Below are 22,023 nucleotides of genomic sequence, written 5' to 3'. Positions count from 1 at the left end.
ATGATTGACTTCCAGCAGTTTTTGAAATCTGTGAAGTGCTAATGGGGACTGAAATAGGCAGAGTTAAGGAACCACATGAAATAACAAAGACTGAATAATCAAAGGGGAACCATATAGTTTCCATACACAGATGGAAAATTCTTTCTTACTGGTGTTTTACTTCTGCCACAGAAACTGATCGGTCCATTGTAAATAGCATGGATCAGTATTGAAACCAGGGTCCATTTCATTTTGGACCTTTTAGATGTACCTGAAAGGTCCATTCAAGTCAGCCTGGGAAAACCTCAGGTAAGGCCATCCCCAGTTTCTGCTTGCTGCCTTCAGAATTCCTCAGATAAAATTCCTGTTTATCTTGTCTCTGACCTTTGTGTTTCATCAAGACAACAGATTCATTATTTTCTTCCACCTCTAAATACCACAACTATAGGCAAGAGAGGTCTGATTGCTGTATCTTGCTCACCTCCAGGAAAGCTATGATGGTGTCTTCCCTTCCCTGGGATGTAACTGACTGAAGAGAATGACCCAATCAGTCTGGGCCATGGGCTAGAGAGTAGATGATGAAAACAGAGCAGCCAGTGACACACGATCTAGGAAAGATACTAAAATGTTGGCCTAGATCAAAAGAAGGACCAAAGAAAGTTTGATATAGGAAAAGAAGCCAGACTTGAGTTTACTCTTCTCTCTACTACTTACTAGCTAAACCCTGAGATCCCAGACAAATTGCTTCATCATTCTGAGCCTTCATTTTTTCACTTTTAAGAGTTATTTTCAGGAGTCAATGAAATGACCCAAGGAAGATGCCTAGAATCTGTAAGACACATAATGGGACTCCCACCTTTCCACACACTCTAGTCCCTCCTAATAATTCACGAAGGGCAGTTCTCAGGAAACACTGATACGCTACTCTTAATTATGTGCTGTTTGTAGTTGTTTTAAATATGTTTAACAAGTTGTACATATTTAATTCCACACAGAATATTCGGTTGTTTTCAACACATCTTACACATTTCTAAGTTAAAAGACCACCTCAATAGAATATTAGGTGCCTGAACAAGGATGACAAGAAAACATGGATTTTAGTGTGAGGCAGGGTTAGTTGGTTCCATGAGTTATTAGTTGTGTGATTTAGGGCATGCTTCAAAACATCTCTATGTTTTCTCACCTATAAAATGAGGAATGGTGATAGCAAAGCCTTTGGGTTGTAGTGTGGATTTAAGAAGATAAGGAATCCTTTCAAATAGAAAAACACAGTGTACTATATTTCATGGACTTATCCAGGATAATGCTATCCAGTAGAAAGGTGATGTATACCAATACAGGTCACATGTGCGATTTCAATTTTTCTAGTAGTCACATCAAAAAGTATAAAAAAAAAAAAGATGAAGTTAATTAAAAAATGGTTTTATTTAATCCAATACAGCAGGTTCATAATGTCATTTCAAAATGTAAAACATGTACAAGTATTAATAAGATACTGTGCATTCTTTTCTATATTCTTTGGAATTTGGTGTGTATTTTATCATTTTGGAGTAGTCACATTTCAAGTGGTTGATATTAATGGCTATTGTATTAGGCTATTCAGGTCTTGGAGATACCTAGATTTTGATTGTCTATTTTCCAATTAATTCATTTAAACTTTGCTGTCATTTTATTCCTAAGCAAGAATGATAATTAAAGTGCACACTTAAGTTGCATATAACATTCTGTAGGCAACATTACGGTACCTTTGACAGTTCCTTTAGGGAGCCCTACAGTTTTCTCAGAGCCATTCATTTGCCAAAACGACTCTTCAGGTCTGTCCCCAAGAACCAGACCCTGGATAAGGCTCTTCAAAGGCCACACGCTCTTTGAAGAGGAAGTAAAAATAACCAATTCTGTGATATGAATATTGTTTCTTTCTGAAGCACAGAATTTTTGGCAGCAATTTGTTCCTAATTCCTGTGAGTAAATTATTTTTTTGTGGACATGGTGAATGTCTGGTCAGGTCAGGACAAGAAAAAATATATTCCTCAACTTCATCAGATCCTACTTTGAGTCACTATCCTGCTGGCACAAGGGAGGCCTTTCCCTCAAAAGGTGAAGCCGACCCATGAACATCACTAACCCCATGGAGTGACATCGTAGGCAACTCATGAATGGAGAAATTATTTTGGAGGAACTTTGATTACTTTGTAAAATAATGTGTTAAGACCCTGTTACTTCAATATCATTTTATTTAAAACAAAGTGCAATTCAAGGTGACTTTTATGCTATTCTTCAACATTTTTTTTTTAAAAAGGATCATCTGAAACTTGGGTAATTCAAACTCTATTGTTTTGGCTCCCTGAATTTCAAATTAAGGAGATCTTGCTATCAAGACCTGGCATTGTCCTTACTCACTGCGTTGTCTTTCACAGTTTTAGAAAAGCTGATTTTCTTTCTGGTTCTGATTTCCCTTTGATCTACAGATTCTACCACTGCCATCCTCATTCAGCTGGAGCAGAGTCCTCTCCATCCTTTCATTATGTGTAGATTATTTATTGGTCTGTAATTTTAGCCTCTATTTTCTCGGCAGTCAGAAGCAGCATCTTAGCAGGATCATCTCTTGCTCAGAAGGATGCTTAATGTAAATTTCTTATTTTTTGTGTGTGATACGTAGGCAAGTCTTATATCGCACACCTGTCCTTGATTCAGAGGTCTGTGTTTATTCCCTAGGGCTATAAACATTTTAAATTCCTATATAGAAAGGTGGCTTTACTCTGGTCTCATAAATAGAGAAAGCCTGATTTTTCACTGTTATTTAAAGACAAGTCTCCCTTAACCTGGGCTTGATTGGAGACCCCACATTATTACCAGAATAATTTTTCTCCTGTTTCCTAACCTCCTTATTGTTTCCCTCCTTATTGTTTCTATTAATAAATCTATCTCCAGTCACTTACTTATATGAACACTGTCACGGGAACCCTGGTGTTGCTCCTATTAGCCTACCACCCAAGGCAACTCCTTGTGCAGAAATGATCCACAATGCCTGAGGGGAAGCATCTCGTGGCAAAAGTAGTTGAAGCCCCAGCCCTCCAGTCATGGTGCGCCAAGCAGCTGCCTCCTTACCCTAAGCAATGAATCTATTCATCATTCCAAAGCACTTGATTTAAATGTGAGTCAGACTAAAGAAGTATAGTTTTGTCCAGAAAGTTTTTCAATATGTGTGAGGTGAAGGAGCATTTAGCTTAGCAGTAACTCCTTGTGACATGGGAGTGGGCTATCATGCTGCTAGCTTTGCTAGTATTCATTCCTGGGACAGTACTGATATTATAAGACTTTGTGCACTTTTATCCATTTTTCTTGATATCAGTGGAATGGTGACAATTCATTAAGACCCAGAGTTGATCTCTAGGGATCTAGTTAGAAATTACAATTCCATTATAATTTGTGATTAATAACCAAGAAAGAAACATCACCCAGCAAAAGAAGACAATGTACTGTGTTTCTCCACTTTTTTTTTTTAGTTCCCTGTTTTAGCATACTTTCACTTCTCTGCAGCCAGTTAGTTCAGCTGGTATGGCTAACGAGGTCAAGGCGGCAGTTCGTTCTGTGTCTGCTGTTCAGCATTGCTGTGTTTCCAGGCCATAGGCTAACTCCTCAACGAGAGCCAGCTCACAAATGTGTGCTCTTGGTCACAAATAGTACTCCTCCAAGAAAGTGTGTCTGGATGTGGATCAAAGCAAAACCATTACCGCTATTTGGAAGAATGATATAGATGCATATGCGTGTCCATGGTAGATTAGTGGTATTCTAGTTATGAATTAAGGATTAAAAATTCTGTTCAAAATTGATGGCCTTTGTTTCAGTTATTTGATCTAAGCATATTACTTAATCTTTCTGGGCCTCAGTTCACCAAAGTCATGGCTTAAGTAATAGTTTTACACCATTTATTTTAAAGACATATCAATATAGATGATATAGCTATAGGTTATTAGTTAAGAGAGCAAATTCTGGGGATAGTCTGTCTTGTTCAAATCCCATCTGCATTTCTAACTAGTTGACCAAGGGAAGCATTGCTTAATATCTCTTCCCTGCGGGTTCCTCATTTGCAAATAAGGGTAGTAATGAGGGACCTACCACATAGGGTTGTTTTAAAGATTAAATGAGATGATATATGTCAAGAGTTTATGGCACTGCTTGGTACGTTGCAAAAGCTTATTTTGTGTTACCTATTTTAGCTATTATTAAACCATTATTTAAACTAGCTAACAGACTGGTTTAAAGATCTTGAAGAAATATTAGAGTAGAACATTGGAAAAACTTTTATTTTATTTTATATTTTTAGTTTTGGAAAAACATTTTCAAACCAATGTTATCAACATCATTTTTAATACAACAAGTAATTGCATTGATAGTCAACCCATATCTCTGGCAATAGTAACAAGAATCTATTTGTCATAATTGCATTTCAGTTTCATTTTAGACTAAAATAAGATAAGTACTATAGATTCTCTTTCAAAGTCCTATGACTCTGCTGGAAGAGAAACCAATCCCAGGTATCTCTTATGGTCTAGTGTTAGATATATGTTTTCTAAATGTAAAATCAATGTTTGAGTTTATTACACTGATCTGAGTCTGCCATGTCCTAAAATTTATTATTCCAAATCAGTGGCATTTATGTCTTTGCTATGGTGGTTGCTATTCAATACAGACATGCATTTCCTAGTTCCAAATGACAAAAACTGGACTCCACTATAGGTTTGTTTGTATTGTCATCCTGACAGTGTTCTTCCTTTGGAAAGGAATAATGAGATAATAGCTAAGTCAGAGTCAATGAAGATTTTATAGCATTGAGATAATCTTTCCTCAACTACATCAGGGTTTCTGCTCATTTTATAAATTTGGCTATATTCACAATATTGTAAAGGCATTATATCTTTTCCTAGTGCAATAAGAATATGCTTAAATAATTTACACTAATAAATGACCTCATAGTAATTTATCAGTTTTATTAAAGACTATCATCCAAATAAACTGTCTGCTCTTTTAATTCTTATGTTTTTTGAACTTATTTTTCTAATCTTTTTTAATTCAAAATGCTAAGTTTCAGATGTAGAACTGCCTTATATAATGGAAGAGAGGCTATGGTACTAAGTAGCCATTGGCATTTGCATATTATTCAGGGCCTATTCTTAATCTATTGGACAAACATCGTTTATTAACATGCACTAGTGACTGATTTCTGTGAAAGAAATAATATAAGTCTGTATCATTCTTTACCACCCCCACCCCTTCCAATAAGAAAAATTAGGTTCTCATTATTTGAATAATTTAAGCCCATCTCTCCAGTGCTTTTTGTCTAAAATAGTTCTCAGTTGGGGCAACACTGACCCCAAAGGACATTTGTCAATATCTAGAGACGTGATAAGATTGGCATGGAGGTGCCACTGGCATCTAGTGGGTAGAGGGGAACCTGGTAAAAATGCACAGGACAGTCCTTCACAACAAAGAAGTGTCATGATCTGGTCTAAAATGTCAGTAGCTTTCAGGTTGAGAAACCCTGGTATAAAATGTCCCAATGTCTCAGTTATGGAATTAAAACTAGAGTTTAGATTTCAAAACATTCAGATAGGTTTCCAAAATAGTTACTTCCTTTACCCTAAAAAAACTGGACATGTCTTGGCAAAAGTATCATTTGACACTGTGATAAAGATTTTTTTTTGAGACAGAATAATCCAAATTAAATAGAAATACATGGTATATATAATCTTTCTTCAAAGTGACTTTTTAACTATGAAAATTAGCTAAAAATTTAAAACTTTACATTTATAAAGTATCTTTTCATTAAAAATAATCTAAAGAATTTTTATTGTAGGACTTTTCTTAAGTCAATAACATCAGACAAATACAGAAAATAAACAGAATTTATTTTCTTTTTCAAAGTTCAATGCTTCCATCTTTTTAAACAAATGCATGCTGTTTAAAGACTGACAACTGGATCCTTTTATCTGATCTTTGAATACGATCACTTGAAATTTAAGAAAATGCAAGTTATATTGACTCACAGAAACAGCTTATATCGTAGAAAAACACACATATACACAGACACAAATCAACAAAGAAACACAACATCCTCAAACCAGGCCTTCTAGAAAAAGTGTGTGAGTGTGTGTGTGTGTGTGTGTGTGTGTATGTATTACTTTGTAAACCTAACATAAAATACTTTCTTAGGCAATTTTCCATTGAGCATCCAAGTTGTGTCGAATGTTCCATTTCTAACTCTTAAGTCAATTTATGGGAGGGGTGTGTAAAAGCACTTTAGTGAAGAAAACCAGTGATTGCAATGCATCAAAGTTAAGCAGTAGTGGGGTTATCACTCCATGAAAAATCACATAAACATTTCACATATAAAATATTATTCATCAAGGCAAAACCCTCTAAGGGGTTGAGAGATAACAATAGTGTCATAAAATCTTTTTCTTTCTTTTGAAAAAACAAAACAATATATGCCACAACTGAGATAGAATCTGTGGTCATGTAGTAGGTATGACAACGAGGTAAGTCATGAGTATAACTGAGAAGAAAATTAGCAAATCTTAAATACCTGACTCTGCAATATCATTACCCATAAACTTGGCCTTTTTCTACCCTCTTTTCCCCAAAGACTGATGTCCCATATATGAACCGAGGGAAATGTGTGCTTTCTAACAGCTAAATCAACAAGGTCTCACATGAGTAGTGCTGTGCGGTGTGGTTGACTGATTTCATGAAAAACTAATCATGTATTCATCATTGAGATCAAACACTCTCCAAGTAATTATCACCCAAACCCAATCTGATAGGACTTGAAAAATGGCACTGCTGATATAATCAGAGGCTGAACGGAATAGTTCTCTTAGCTTTTGTAAACCTTGGTTTGGAAGGCACGAAACTGAAATTGTATTTTATAATTAAGAAAGGTAAAGTTGGCAGGCTGCAATCAATTATTTCAATCAATCATAACAATTTTAGATTGCCTGGGTAATTACTGGAACACATTTAAAGATTGACTTTTCATACATGGTCTTTGGAACTTTTTTTCATCTAAAAAAAACACAAAGAAATTTTTTAAATTAAAATATAAACCCTGTATGTATCCACTATGAAATGTGTCATATCATTTGCATAGCTTCCTTATTTTTAGCTGCGGTACTATTAGTTTTCATAAAGGGATGTTATTGTATTGAATTACATGTCATGGAAAAATGATTGTTTTCTGAAATCTTATTTTAGCTTTCTGTCTATGATTATAAATTTAAATGAAGACAAATAATGTAGAATATTTAAATGCTTTACAAAATATTTCTGCATTACCACAGGTGCTCCTTATGTCGCAGGTAACATACTTTTCGTGTGTTATTTCATTTAATCCTCAAACAGGTTAATGAGAGAGATCAAGTTATAACTCCCATTTACAAAAGAGAGCCACAGGGGAGCTGATGTATTGCTCAAGGTTATATGTAATAAGGGGCAAAGGTGGGACATGGCCCCAGCCCAGTGAGTCTCAGCCTAAAGCATGCCCCCTTGACCATGATTCTGTAGTGTTTCCTTGCTAGCCATTTGATCTTAGAGTAACAAATATTTGTTTTTTAAAAGAATTTTATATATGCCAGGGATTGAGTTATGCCCTTTATGTATCATCTATTGTTCCTAATTTCATCCTGACAAGGTTTTGAATTAGATGATATGTTGTTCATTTTACATACAAGGCAGCAAACTTTGAGACATCAAGAAAATCGAAAGTCAGAAAGGGAAAGTATTAATATATGTTGCTGGGAATCAGGCCTGAGTTCAGAATCACAGCTCTAGTGATGGTGGCCTTGGGCAAGTTACTGCACCTCTGTAAAGCTCAGATTTTTAATCTGTGAAATGGTGATAATAATTATTTTCAGTTATGAAAAAGAGCTATTGTAGGTCACGGCTCTACTGCTACACCTACAAAGTGCAGAGAGCTTGTTAATTGACTTGTCTGGGGTTCAACAACCTGACACTGACAAACGTAAATATTTGTTTTACAAGTTGACTGGACTTCAGATATTAGCCTGAGAGGTCGGCAAAGCTTGGACTTCAGATATTACCCTGAGAGGTTGGCAAAGCTACTGCCACAATCATGCCATTCTTGTGGGTACAAGAAACATCACCAAACCCAGGTAGTGGGAGAGTGCCCTTTCCAATATATCCTGCCACCTCTCTGGAAAAATATGTATAACTGGAAGTTTAGCAAACCACGTTGCATTTTTCTATTCCCATATTACCATTTAAGAGGTGTTTAATCTATTGCATTATTGATTTTTAATCAATTCTAATATGGTAGAATTGCTTTATTATTGCTCCCTCCATTTTTGCTCCTCTTCAGTGTAATTAACACTTCATGAAAAAACATGTTAATGAAATATTGGAAGAATTTTTATGAGATATATTTAATATATTATGTTTAAAATACAGATGTGTTTCATAATATTAGTAATTGATTTTGTAAGTCTAAATATTCACTTTTTGTAATCCCTTTAAGATGCAACCACTGCAATTTTTTATATATTTTCTGACTTTCTGTACATTATTCCAGATTAAATGCAATTATACATTTCCTTAATCTAGAAAGTTTGCTTCATTTTCCATTGTTTTCTTTCATTTATTGTTAACACTAACCAAACTCTATTCTATGTCAACATTGAATTTTGAATTTCTTTATGAAATTCAACAGTATTCATTAAACATTTACTATTTGTCAAGCACATGGAAAGCACCTGATTTTTTTTTTTTTTTTTTTTTTTTTTTTTACAGAACTGGAGTATAAACAATTGGGAGTTCTTTCTAAGAATAAACCTCTTCACCAAAGTGAAACTCTATTCATTTAGATGAGATTTTACAAAATAGTTAGAAACTTGTCTTTTCAGTGGAGACAAATTTATTTCCTTAATGCTTCACTTAATTCAAGTCTACTGGTGAGAGAAAATCACTTATGCACAAACCTTTTAAGAATCACCACTGACAAATGAAAACATATGCATTCACACACAAAGTCTCTTAAAGTCAAGCCAGGCCTGTGGGGATGAGATCAATTCCACACATTTCACCTTAGGTCTTCTTTTATCTAAACGTTATTTTTGCCTTGTCACAAAATACACCGACAACTAACTGAGAAAGTCCTTTTTCTCACTGCATCATTTGTTAATGGTTCATATCTACATGGATCAAGGAACTCATTGATTTGTCTACCAGTTAGCTGCAAACACTTTTCTTTTTGTAGGCAGGATTTATACACTTGCCTCATGGTTTAGGGCTTGAACTGGTTTTTAGTTCACTAGAAAAGTAATTCCTAAGGCCACATTATATAAGTATGATTAGAAGTAATGTCCCTCAAGGGCAACATTGGTGTTGAATTTTTGGATTAGAAATTTTTTGATAAACCTGTTTAAGATGTAGCAATAATGTTAATGCATTAATAGCAAAAAGCACCATTTAGAATATTACCCTTCAAATATTTCTGAGCACAAAATGATGAATATTAATGAGTTAAAATAATTTCAATTGTCATGATAGAACGTATATTTTAAAATGCTGTTTTTTTCATTTTTCATATTTGATTTTTAAGCATGTCTTTTAAATTCCAGTTTTTCCCAGATTTCCTTTTAAATGGATATTTGTGGGTTTCAAAGTATCTGAAAACAGTCCAGACCTTATTAATTGTCTAAGTATTATCATTACTTTTAATAAATGTGACGTCGTGGTTGTTTCTTGACAGAACAGTACATCTAATGAGTAGCAGTAGCTGGTTTTATTTACATGTATTCATGATTCTACCTAACCACTATTTCATTCTCAAGTAATTTACATTGCTATATGACAATAAACAAAGGGCCCAAAAGAAACATTGAATGTGTTTGTAACTCAGAAATTTCAAGAAAACTAAATCTATAGGTCACTCTAAGGATTAATTTTAGAAGGATACATATAGAAGAGTAATTTTACCTAAATTGTCCAAATGTTTGGCCTCTGAAATAATTGAACTATTTACATGTTCCATTATTTTTACATGTTTACATGTATTTTCAATATTTGAAAAAAGGGAATTATATGTTAGATGAGAAAATTTTATATACAGGATGATGGTGGCCGGTTTATTCTGGTGATATTTCAAAGTAAAAGCATTAGATTTTGGCTTTGAAAGTGATTTAGTAGATCACTGTCAGTTCTGTCTAACCTACAAAACAAGAAAAGTCAATGAATTTCTACAGCATTTGTGATGACAATTGCATGAATCCACTCCCCCCGCCTTTTTTTTTTTTTTTTTTTTTTTTGAGACTTGCTCTTGTTGCCCAGGCTGGAGTGCAATGGTGCAACCTCAGCTCACTGCAGCCTTCACCTCCTGGGTTCAAGAGATTCTCCTGCCTCAGCCTCCTGAGTAGCTGGGATTATAGGCATGCGCCACCACGCCTGGCAAATTTTGTATTTTTAGTAGATATGGGGTTTCTCCATGTTGATCAGGCTGGTCTCGAACTCCTAACCTCAGGTGATCCGCCCACCTCAGCCTCCCAGAGTGCTGGGATTACAGGTGTGAGCCACTATGCCCAGCTGAATCCATCCCTTTTAACTGGGCTTTGGGATGCTGAAAATATTTTGTGCAACCCTTCAGCATAGTATCATTTTTGTCCATTTAATCAAAAAAGTGAAATTCTTCTTGTTTAATGTAACACTCACCAACATGTGAAGATAAAAAGGTTGTTAGAACTCTTATCCCTATTATATTATGAGATTATAGGCTGAAGCATATTCACAAAAAGAAAATGTACAAGTCGTTGCAGAGTATGAGTGTTATGGGGACTACTTCAGTATTTATGCTGGTGTGTGCATGACCTTATAAATGCCTCATCTGTTTAGTTCTTTTGAATTACAGTGCAAGCCTTTCACTTCTTTCAATTCGCCTTCTGTTTTATTTTATTTTTATTTTTTGCTGGAGATCATTTAACACTGTGGCTCTGGTTATAGTATAATAGCTGTGTTTTCTCTGTGGTGTTCCCAAGTGTTTCCTTTCATTACAGACATCTGCATAAGTGAAAACACAAGAGATTGCATCTAGGGCTGTGGGGGCCAACTACAAGTAAAACTAAGACAAACAATAAGCAAAGATTTAAAATCCTCATCTGTCAGAAGTAATACAAGTGGTAGATTATCCTCTGGGGTGAGTAAAAAAGCTCTTCAAGAACTATAAATGACAAAAAAATAAAAAAGCAGGAGAATCCTGTGGATATTGTTAAAATGGTAGAACCCCTAATGCAAATATGAGCAACAAAACGTGTTTGTATTACAAAGAAGGAATATATGGAAAATAAGGAAAGGGACAGGACTGCTGAGACAAAATGGTAAAATTGCAGGAGTCAGCCATGAAAGAGGCTTTAGAAAGCACGAGGGGAATAGGAGGTGCAAAAAAGCAAGAGACAAGGAAAAAACAAGCATCACTGTACTTTTATCTCCTTTGAATTTTAAACTAGGTCATCACCAAAATGACATAAAAAGGTAACGAGAGGTTTCCTCTTGGGGTTTGTAGAAATACTTTTTGTTTTATCAATTAATTAATTAATATTAATTATTTTTGTACTCTCTCAGAAATGACTTCTTAGGAAATAAAATATACACTCTTCACCAGAGTACTCTTAGAGACTTTTCCCTCTGTATATTTGACATCTTGCATTTCCAAGCCATCTTACTTTTTAAACCTCATTTCCAGGAGCCTGAGCTATTGTTAAAGCCACTCTGAAAAGACACACACAGGAAAACAAAACTATGTCAAATGGGAAAAAAAATTATTAAAAACGGCCAGGCACAGTGGTTCACCCCTGTAATCCCAGCAGTTTGGGAAGCCGAGGCGGGCGGATTACGAGGTCAGGAGATTGAGACCATCCTGGCTAACAGGTGAAACCCCGTCTCTACTAAAAATACAAAAAAATTAGCCGGGCGTGGTGATGGGTGCCTGTAGTCCCAGCTCCTCGGGAGGCTGAGGCAGGAGAATGGCGTGAACCTAAGAGGTGGAGCTTGCAGTGAGCTGAGATCGTGCCACTGCACTCCAGCCTGGGCAACAGAGCGAGACTTCGTCTCAAAAAAAAAAAAAAAGAAAAAAGAAATTAATAAAAACAACTTTCTTCACTGGGCACAGTGACTCCCACCTGTAATCCCAATCCCAGCATTTTGTCAGGCCATATCAGGTGGTTAGCCCGAGGTCATGAGTTTGAGACCAGGCTGGCCAACATGGTGAAGCCCCGTCTCTATTAAAAATACAAAAATAGCCGGTCATGGTGGTGGGTGCCTGTAATCCCAGCTATTCAGGAGGCTGATGCAGGAGAATTGCTTGAACCCAGGAGGTGGAGGTTGCAGTGAGCCGATATTGTGCCACTGCACTCCAGTCTGGGCGACAGCACAAGATTCTGTTTCAAAAAAATAAACAAACAAAACAAACAAAAAAACACTTTCCTGTAGCAAACAGTGAGTAAATTTTTAGCCTGTGAGTATTCACTCTAATCATCTGATGACATTTTAGTTGAAACTCTATGGAGATTTTTACTTTTCATGGATGCCAGCTGGGAATAGTAAGTCCATTCCATTTGTAGAATCATTCCATTAAATTACCTTTTAGGCTAGGTGAAACAGGATGTGAGGAATTTTTAAAGATTATTCATATTGGTTTTGCAGAATAGCTCAGGGAGGGGTTTTCATGCTGGGATCTTGAATAGCATTATTTCTGTCTACTGGGGCTTCCTTATCCATTTATTTACCACCTTTTAAAACTGTATCTTAATTTAAAAGCTGTCATTACAAACTGGAAAACAAGATGAATAAATCAACCCATCAACACATATTGCCAGACACAGCAGAACATGTGAAGACCTATGTAAAATAAATAGAAACAGAGAAGTCCACATGACACTAGAAAGAGTTCATTATTCTTTGGAGCTGTTGAAAAAAAATCAATATAAATCACTTGTTTTCATGGCAAGAACCACGTGTATTGTATTTAGTACTCACCAGAGTAATGCTCAACAGCCTTAACTGAATTGCTTTCACATTTGATTTTAGCACTAGCTTGCCAAAACACAAACCAAAAAAAGACACCCTTCCTCCCAAAATCAATCAATCAATCAATCTAGCTAGCTATCTAGCTATCTCTTCTGTCTTTTTATCTATATATTGGTAGCTTTTAGTTGCCTCTTAAGTGGTAGGTACCAAAATAATATAGATATGACTTATTGGTAAAAATAGAAAGTTGTCCCTTCAGATGTTATGACTTCTGGCTTCCAGACCTTTATGTTCACCTCAGTAGGCATAACCCTTCAATAAAATTCTCTGCTAAGGGAATCTCAATTCAAAACTGTCAAAGCTTTTAGATCATCTGCACACAAAGTCATAGTCTTTCACTGGTTTACATTAAATATTATCTGTGACTAAGTGAAGGAAATAATACATACAGTGCTCCGTTTCCAAGACAAAATGCCTTAAATTGGCTTAGGTCAGCAAACTAGTCAGAGAAAACAGGATGTACTAGGCCCTGCTTGGATAGCCAATGCCTGCTTGTCAGCCTTAGTTGCCCTCACCTGAACCAAAGAAGTTTAGTCTAAAATGAAAGTTTATCAGCCTGCAAAATAGCTCCCTTTGTCTGTTCTTATCAGCTTGCCCAGCTACTTAGGTCATAAGTCAAATACTTGAAGAGCCCCTGAGCTAACTAGGATTGTAATGCATTGTGGGCTGCAACAAAATGCAGCAAGACATTCCCCCAGAAAACCATCTGAAGCCCCTACCCAACCAACAATAGGCGATGTCCGGGAAAATTGTAACCCGATAGTAGTCAGCCTATAAGGAACTGGGGGAGGGACCTGAGCAGTAGGGGATAAACTGCTTGTTAAAACTGTGCTGGGTGTGCTACTAAACACCTACCCTTGCAAGACCATCATTAAAGTCTCACTTTCGCTGTTCTCTGGTCTGAGTCCATTTTTGGGTTTGGACGGGTGAGTTTGTTTTTCACAACCCGATGGCCCACACGGGGATCTCTGTGCCTGCGTGGAGTGAAGCTCCGACTGAGAGGGGAGATGCATCCCACTTGGTTTATGTGGCCTGCTCTCTCTGGAAGTCCCGGCTCCCCACAAAAGCCATAGACAAACCCGAAACTGTTATTCGGGAGACAACGGAAGTGACACAGGGAGAAAAGCAGGCACTGCAGTAACCAGGCAACCTCATGCACTAGCCAAGGTAGGAAAATTGGACTGTATGTACTGCCTTGGTGGTTGGACATTTTTGGAGGACTCAGAATGTGCAAGAAACCGCCAGTCAGGGAGGTTGAATACAAAGAGGTGTGCAAGAAATCTCCAGTAAGGGAGTTAAGTACAGAGGGTAAAGCTCAGATACAGAGACTAACTGAAAATGGGAACCAGAAATTCTAGGTCTAGGGAACAAAAGAAAGAGGGAACTAAAAAGACCCCTTGTGACATTCTCCCAGATAGTCCACTGGGGAGAAATGTTGCAGGTTTGAAGGGATAATCCTCAAACCAGGGACAAGGAAAAGCAAAAGATAATAAAGTATTGCGTTTTATCTGGCCCAAAGAGCCCATTTGTCAGCCTTCAGTCTTTCAGCCTAAGTTTGGCTCAGATGAGGTATGCCAAGCTTTAATTCTCTATGTGAATAATAAAACCCCATTCTCATAAGAGGAGGTGAGTTATGCTTTGTTGGATTGGTGGATTAACTCCCATGTTCCCCCTTAAAAAGGAAGAAAAGAGCATAGTAAAGCGCCTTCGCCCAGTGAAAAGCCCTGGAATCCCCTAACACGCTTGCCCCCATACATCTCAGAAAGTAGGGGCCAGGAAGATCAAGGGGCAACAAGAAGGCCAAAGGAAGAGAAATACGGGGCTTGTGAAGGAGCTAAACCCAATGCTTCCCTAAATCCTTATCCAAAATTTAGGAAATAATTAGAGCAATGTAAGAAGAACATTAAGAATTTCCCTATTGCTTCTAAACAGCAGATATCTAACAGGTACCCTCTTAGAGAAGTCCCCATGAGGGGTTGGATTTGTGAGTGCACCTCTAACAAGTACTGAGGTTAGGAATTTTAAAAAAGAAATGAGGCCACTCTTGAAATTCTCTCAGATTAGCAAAGCAGCTAGATCAATTTTTAGGACTCAGTTTTTATACTTCGGCTAAGATAATGTCAATCATGAATATTTTGTTTACTGGGAAAGAGAGGGGAATGATTAGAAGGGCAGCCATGAACAACTGGGAGAGATAGCATCCTCCCGGGCAAGGAATCTTGCCAGCTGAGCAGAAATTCCCAGTTTGCAATCCCTGAAGTAGAGAGAGATCTGCTGAGGAGAAGTCTGCCAAGATGCTTTGAGGTGAGATATATGGAAGCTCTGTATCCCAGAGCCAGGCTGGGCTGGGGGAGGATCCTTGCAGCTGAAGAGGAGGAAAAGCCACTTAGTCCCCTCCCAGAGCTGGACAAACCAGAGACCCTTTGCAGTTGCCGGGTCACCAGCAGGGGTGGCATGGAATAGAAACAGTGCAGCTCTTGGCCTTCCAGAGAGATGGATGGTGCCTTCGAAGCAAAGAAAGAGGAAGGGAGGGCAGAGCCAGGGATGCCTTTGCTGATAAGAGTGCCCATCAGGGAAGGTGCCACAGGCTGGCAGCTCTTCAAAACAGCAGTTCTTGGCCCAGAGTCAGACCCAGCAGAGCTGGGCTAAAGGCATCCTGGGAGGCCAGCTGGTCAGTCCCTTGCCTCCCCAAATTCCTCCTGGGGTCAGTGGGCCCGGGGAAGGTGCCTAACCTAAATCCAGCCAGTTTCTTATGGAAAGGAGAGAATAAAAAGGCACCAAACCATAACTTAAAATATCATAGAATATCAAACTAAAGTTAGATCAAACCTTAAAGAAACTCCACTACATAATGGGAATCGGGCAGTTTGTGGATGGGTCATCCCAAGTGATAGATGGTAAAAAAACACAATGATTATGCTGTTGTTAATAAAAACAAACAATCCTTATGTACAAAAGATAAATTACCCAATAACTGGTCAGCCCAAACCTGTAAATTATATGCTCTTAACCAGGCCCTAAAGCTCCTAGAAGGCCAAGAAGTCACTACATATACTAATTCCAAATATGCCTATGGAATAATACACACCTTTGGAAAAATCTGGACAAAGCAGGGCCTAATAAATAGCAGGTGGAAAGAATTGGTACATGGGAAACTGGTCAAACAAGTTTTTAAAAAGCCTCTTGCTTCCAGCAGTGATAGCCATAGTTCCATGTAAATGGCCATCAAAAAGGAAACACTATAGAAGCTGTAGGAAACAGGCTTGTGGATAAAGCTGCTAAGCAAGCCTCCCTGGAGGAAAAAGTTAAATTGTTTAACCTAATCCAAAACATCCCTAAGGTGGTATTAAAACCCCAATTTTCTAAAGAGGAGGAGGAAAAGCTGGGCAAGGTAGGGGCCACTCAAACTGAGGACAGGAGATGGGTGCTCCCTAATGGAAGAAAAATAATAAGCAAACCCATAATAAGAGAACTAATGTCCATACTGCATAAGGGAAGTCATTGGGGTCCCCAAGCCATGTGTGATGCAATAGTCAAGAACTATGAGTGTATAGAGATTTATACCCTTGCTAAACAAGTGTGCGGGGATTGACTAACCTGCCAGAGAATAAACAAAAAGGTAGTTAGAAAACAGACTACCTAAGGAAGACCTCCTGGCTTAAGGCCATTTCAAAGCATTCCCGTATTTAGGCAGGACTATTGACCTTCCTACTATGAAAACCAAAAAGCAATTTTGAAGAGATAATATACTGGCCATATCCTCCACCCTGTCATCCCTTAGGTTAAAAGAACTTCTAACTCAAACCCCGCCTCTTAAGTTCAAGTTTACCATTTCCAGCCTGGTGATAAGCTCCACCCAAGCTGGGAAGGTCCCCATCAAGTGCTCCGAATCACTGAAACGGCCGTCCGAACAGCTGAACCGGGGGTGGACACATGACACTCGGGTCAAGAGACTGGTAAAAGAACCCCCAGAAGGAAGGGAAAAGGGTAAATGGAGAGTGTATAAATTAGGTAAGGAACCCTTAATGCTAACTCTAAGGAAAACCTAAGAGGAAGCTATGAGCAGGCTCTGTCACTGGGGGTAAATATGCTTAGGATGAATCCTAACACAAGGTGTGAAAGGAGACCTAAGTACTGGATAGGGCCCAGTATTAGGGGTGAAAAGTAGGGAATATCGAATCAAACCAATAGTCAACACAGCTAAGACCTCCTTCTGCTCCAAACTATAAAATGTAATGCCTGCCAAGTCTTACCTTGTGGAAATTTAGAGAACTAAAGGCAGTTGTCACAAGCAAACAAATATCTACATCCTAAAACAGACCGTTATTTGACCCTCTCAGAAAAGCCCTGTGCTAGCTGGAATCAGGTCTGGTGGACCACACAATATCGAGGCTGGGTGAGTCATTCTTCCAAAAACAAACCCTTAAAGAATCAAATATGAGGGCCCCATGGCACTTAACTATAGAAATTTAGAATGCAATCCTATATTAATTACTGTAAACAACCCAGCTACTCTAGACCAGGAACCTTGGAGGTATGTATTAGGAATAGGTATCTCAGGAAGGAATTCCTCCAGTGGGACAGTTAGCTTTTAGACTGGTTACCAACTCCACCCCAAGCACACCAGGATTACTGTAACTCCCAGTCCCACTACTTCTTTAACCCACCATACAATGACCCGAAGAAAGTAAAAATAATTAAGGTAACTAACTTGAGGCAAACTTTAGAAATTAAGACTGGATATGGGGATATAAATGCCTGGGTTAAATGGGTCAAATTTTCTGTACTAGCTCTTGATAAGAGTGACTGTTATGCATGCTCTGCTGGGCAGACTCAGACACAGGTAGTTCTATTTCCCCTAGAATGTGATACCCATCCCAAAGGAATATGTTGCATGTTGGCTCTGTAACAGGACAGGGATGCATGGGGAAATAAAACCTGCAAAAGTCTATTATTGCTCTTTCCCACCTTGCGAAGGTCAGATCCTAAAGCAATCCCCTTGTTCTCCACAGAGAATATGAACCACTCCTCTTGCCTCTTTTGGCAGGGAGCAAAGTTCAATAGGCCCGTGGGAAAACTCTCAACTTGTATCCACATTTTAAACGTTGCTGGTGAGTCAAACAAAGGCAACTACTTGGTTCTTCATATACCCTGGGCTAATGTCTGGTGGTATTGTGGGAAGAGGAGCCTCTGTGACCTGTTACTGTCCAACTGGACAGGGACTTGTGCCTTAGTTCAATTGGCCATTCTATTCACCTTGGCATTCCATAAGATCCCCCCAAATCCACATGGCTACCAAAGCTGGAGAAATCTAACAAATTCTTTTAACCCCAACATTTATGTTAACTCAATAGATGTCCCTAAAGGAGTGCCTAATAAATGTAAGAACCAAAGGGCACAAAAATAAATGTGGAAATGGGACCAATAGGGGTCAAAAAAAAAAAAAAAAGACGAGGGAATTGAAGGAAATAATATATACAATGGTCCATTTCCAAGACAAAGTGCCTTCAGTCAGCTTAGGTCAGCAAACTACCAGAAAAAACAGAATATACTAGGCTCCTGCTTGGATAGCCAAAGCCTGCTTGTCAGCCTTAGTTGCCCTCACCCAAACCAAAAAAGTTTAGTTTAAAATGAAAGTTTACTAGTTTGCAAAATAGCTTGCTTTGTCTGATCTTATCAGCCTGCCCAGCTACTTAGGTCATAAGTCAAATACTTGAAGAGCCCCCTAGTTAACTAGGATTGCAATGTATTGTGGGCTGCAACAAAATACAGCAAAACAACCCTGAAAAAAACATCTAAAGACCCTACCCAACAATCAATAGGCGAAGTCCGGGAAAATTGTAACCTCATAGTACTCAGCCTATAAGGAACCTGGGGAGGGACCTGCACAGTAGGGGATAAATTGCTTGTTAAAACTGTGCTGTGTGTGCCTGCCTATCAAACATCCAATCGGCCTCAGCAGATTCTCCTGCCTCAGCCTCCCGAGTAGCTGGGATTGTGCCACCATGACAAATTTTTGTATTTTTAGTAGAGACAGGGTTTCACCATGTTGGCCAGACTGGTCTCAAACTCCTGATCTCAGGTGATCTGCCTGCCTTGGCCTCTCAAATTGCTGGAATTACAGGCACGAGCCACTGTGCCTGGCGTTAATTCCCTTTTAAAAATAACAATAATTTATTTTATGACCTATGACCATTTCAAATGGTCTGAAAAAGTGAGACAGATTGGTGCCCATTGATAGTTTGGCCATAATTCACCCACCCCACTTTTTTTCCCCAGGCCACAAATTGAACCTAAAACCCATTTCTTGTTGCTCTTCACTTTATTTAAATCAAAGACAGTTTCAGGAGCTTATGCCCCATTTAACTGTTACCCTTTACTTTTTAAGTAGCAATCTAGACACTTTAAAAAAATGCTCATATTAGTTTTTTTCCAAAATCATCTTTCTGCATTTCACAAAACAGACCAAGTTAAATGAAATCCTGTACCCCTAGTGATTCAGGTGTTAAAAAAGGAGGTAGCTAAAATTTTAATCCCTAGCTGCTAGTTTATAAATAAATAAACATGGATTTGCCCTACACAAAGGAAATGTGCTGGAGGATTATGATGGCAGACTTTCTTCCTTCCTTCCTTTCTCCCTTCCTCCCTTCCTCCCTTCCTGCCTTCCTTTCTCCCTCCCTCTCTCCCTCCCCCCCCCCCTTTCTTTCTTTCTTCTTTTTTGATGGAGTCTTGCTTTGTCACCAGGCTGGAGTGCAGTGGCGTGATCTTGGCTCACTGCAACCTCTACCTCCTGGGTTCGAGCGATTCTGCTGCCTCAGGCTTTCGAGTAGCTGGGATTACAGGCCCAACTAATTTTTATATTTTTAGTAGAGACGGGGTTTCACCATGTTGACCAGGATTGTCTTGATCTCTTGACCTTGTGATCTGCCCGCCTTGGCCTCCCAAAGTGGTGGGATTACAGGCGTGAGCCACCACGCCTCTCTTTTTCTTTTCCTTCTTTCTTTTTTCTTTCTTTCTTCTTTCTTTCTTTCTTTCCTTCTTTCTTTCTTCTTTCTTTCTTTCCTTCCTTTCTCTCTCTTTCTTTCTTTTTCTTTCTTTCTCTTTCTTTCCTTCTTCCTTTCTTTCTTTTCCTTTCTTTCTCTTTCTCTCTCTCCCTCCCTCCTTCCCTTCCTCTCTTCCTTCCCTCCCCTCCCCTCCCTTCCCTTCCCTTCTCTCCCCTTCCCCTTCCCCTTCCCCTTCCAATTCCTTCCTTCCTTCCTGTTTCTTTTTTCCTCTTTCCTTCTTTCTTTCTCTTTCTTCCTCCATCTCCTTCATCCATGTCTCCCTCTCTCACTCTCTCTCATTTCTCTCTCTTCCTTCCTGTTAACTTCTTTGCTGAATTAACTTAATTTACAGTGATAGGGATAGGAAGGAGTTACAGAGGAAGTAACTGTAGCTGGGCAGGTTAGAATACAGATATTTTCTATGAATATGCAAAACAGAAAAGGGGACCATAATTTCCCAACTGTTGTCAGGGCCAAGATGAGAGAAATAATAGCCAGGCTGGCCATATGTGTAGCATGAGCTAGGACCCAGACATCAGGTTATTTGTGTCGGCAGCTGTGCTTATTCTCTGTCCACTTTTTATTTTTGAAATTCAACTGCTCGTGTTGCTCCAGAGGTCAGAGGTATTTGATGCACCAGGTAGCCTGGACTGTGCCCTGTCTAGCACAGAAATAAAAGGGTTGTTCAAGTTTTTTTTTCTTTTTTTCTTTTTCTGAGAGTTTCGCTCTTGTCGCCCAGGCTGGAGTGCAGTGGCGTGATCCCGGCTCACCACAACCTCCGCCTCCTGGGTTCAAGTAATTCTCCTGCCTCAGCCTCCTGAGTAGCTGGGATTATAGGCATGCACCACCATGCCTGGCTAATTTTTGAATTTTTGGTAGAGACAGGGTTTCACCACGTTAGCCAGGTGGGTCTCAAACTCCTGACCTCAGGTGATCCACCTGCCTCGGCCTCCCAAAATGTAGGGATTACAGGCATAAGTCACTGCACCTGGTTGTTCTAGTTTTTTACATGCCCTCACCATGCCCAAGCCCACTGGCTACATTGGTTTTTTTGGTACCAACAACTGTTTATTGTTTAGCTCCTACATACTAGGTGGTCAATGTTAAATGGATGTTCCCTTAACTGCGTTTTGTTTTGTTTTGTTTTGTTTTTGCTGTTTTATAACTTTGACAATCAACAGTTAGTTTTCATTCACACTGATTGCGTATGGATTTTTTTAAGTGGTGACAAGCACATAGGTAACCAATATTTACCTATGTTTAGTGAATCTTCATCTTCTTATGTTTTCTGGACAACTTCACATGGATATGGTATGGGACATCCCTTATTTCTTTGGCTCAGAAAACTTTGTTGAGACTGGTATCAATGCACACACCTGGAGTCCCCATCTCTTTCATGGCAAATTTCCAGATTTCTTTGAGTGCCTGAAAGACAAGCTTCTTAAAGCCCACTCTAGAGATGTGCTTGTGAATGTTGATGGTATATTCCCAGGTCACCATCTCACTGATAGCAAAACGACCCTTCTTTTCACCACCTTTCTTTGTGGGAGCCATTCTGCCAAGCCGAAGTGGGAAAGAAAGATTGTGAGGAATGGTGGGAGGAGGCTCCTTTAACTATTTTGTGACCAGCTGGCTCCACCTACGCTTCTCACTGTTAGTGACAGAAGCTAGAAGGACTATTGTTTATTCCTTTGACTTTATTCATCAAAGGACTTTGGCTTGAATTTTTCCCTAGGACGTGCTGGAGGGAAGGCTTAGTCAACTCAATGTCCTTGGAGTCTTGGGAAGGAAAGTGGATATAGCACTTAGAAGAAGAAATCATGCTAATCGTCAAGCTGTATTTCCATAGAAATATGCATTCACATCTGTCACTGCCCTTCTGGTATAGGAGGACAAATGTGAGCCTGGA

The 22,023-nt window shown here is 38.7% G+C and overlaps 1 protein-coding gene, 1 long non-coding RNA gene and 1 pseudogene across 4 annotated transcripts in view; 1 reads left to right on the top strand and 2 right to left on the bottom strand.

Moving 5' to 3' along the window:
- Positions 1 to 3,061, bottom strand: part of LOC117975510 (elongin-C-like) — a 48,586-nt pseudogene extending 45,525 nt beyond the window's left edge.
- The window catches only part of LOC134728806 (uncharacterized), a 569,286-nt gene that overhangs the window by 173,385 nt on the left and 373,878 nt on the right, over positions 1 to 22,023 (bottom strand). The gene's annotated exons all lie outside the window — the stretch shown is intronic.
- The window catches only part of POU4F1 (POU class 4 homeobox 1), a 218,336-nt gene that overhangs the window by 159,785 nt on the left and 36,528 nt on the right, over positions 1 to 22,023 (top strand). The window lies entirely within an intron of this gene.

This window comes from Pan paniscus, chromosome 14, assembly GCF_029289425.2.
Source record: "Pan paniscus chromosome 14, NHGRI_mPanPan1-v2.0_pri, whole genome shotgun sequence".
Lineage (NCBI taxonomy): Eukaryota > Metazoa > Chordata > Mammalia > Primates > Hominidae > Pan > Pan paniscus.
Note: the sequence above shows the minus strand (reverse complement) of the source record. Positions and strands in the feature narration are given on the sequence as shown.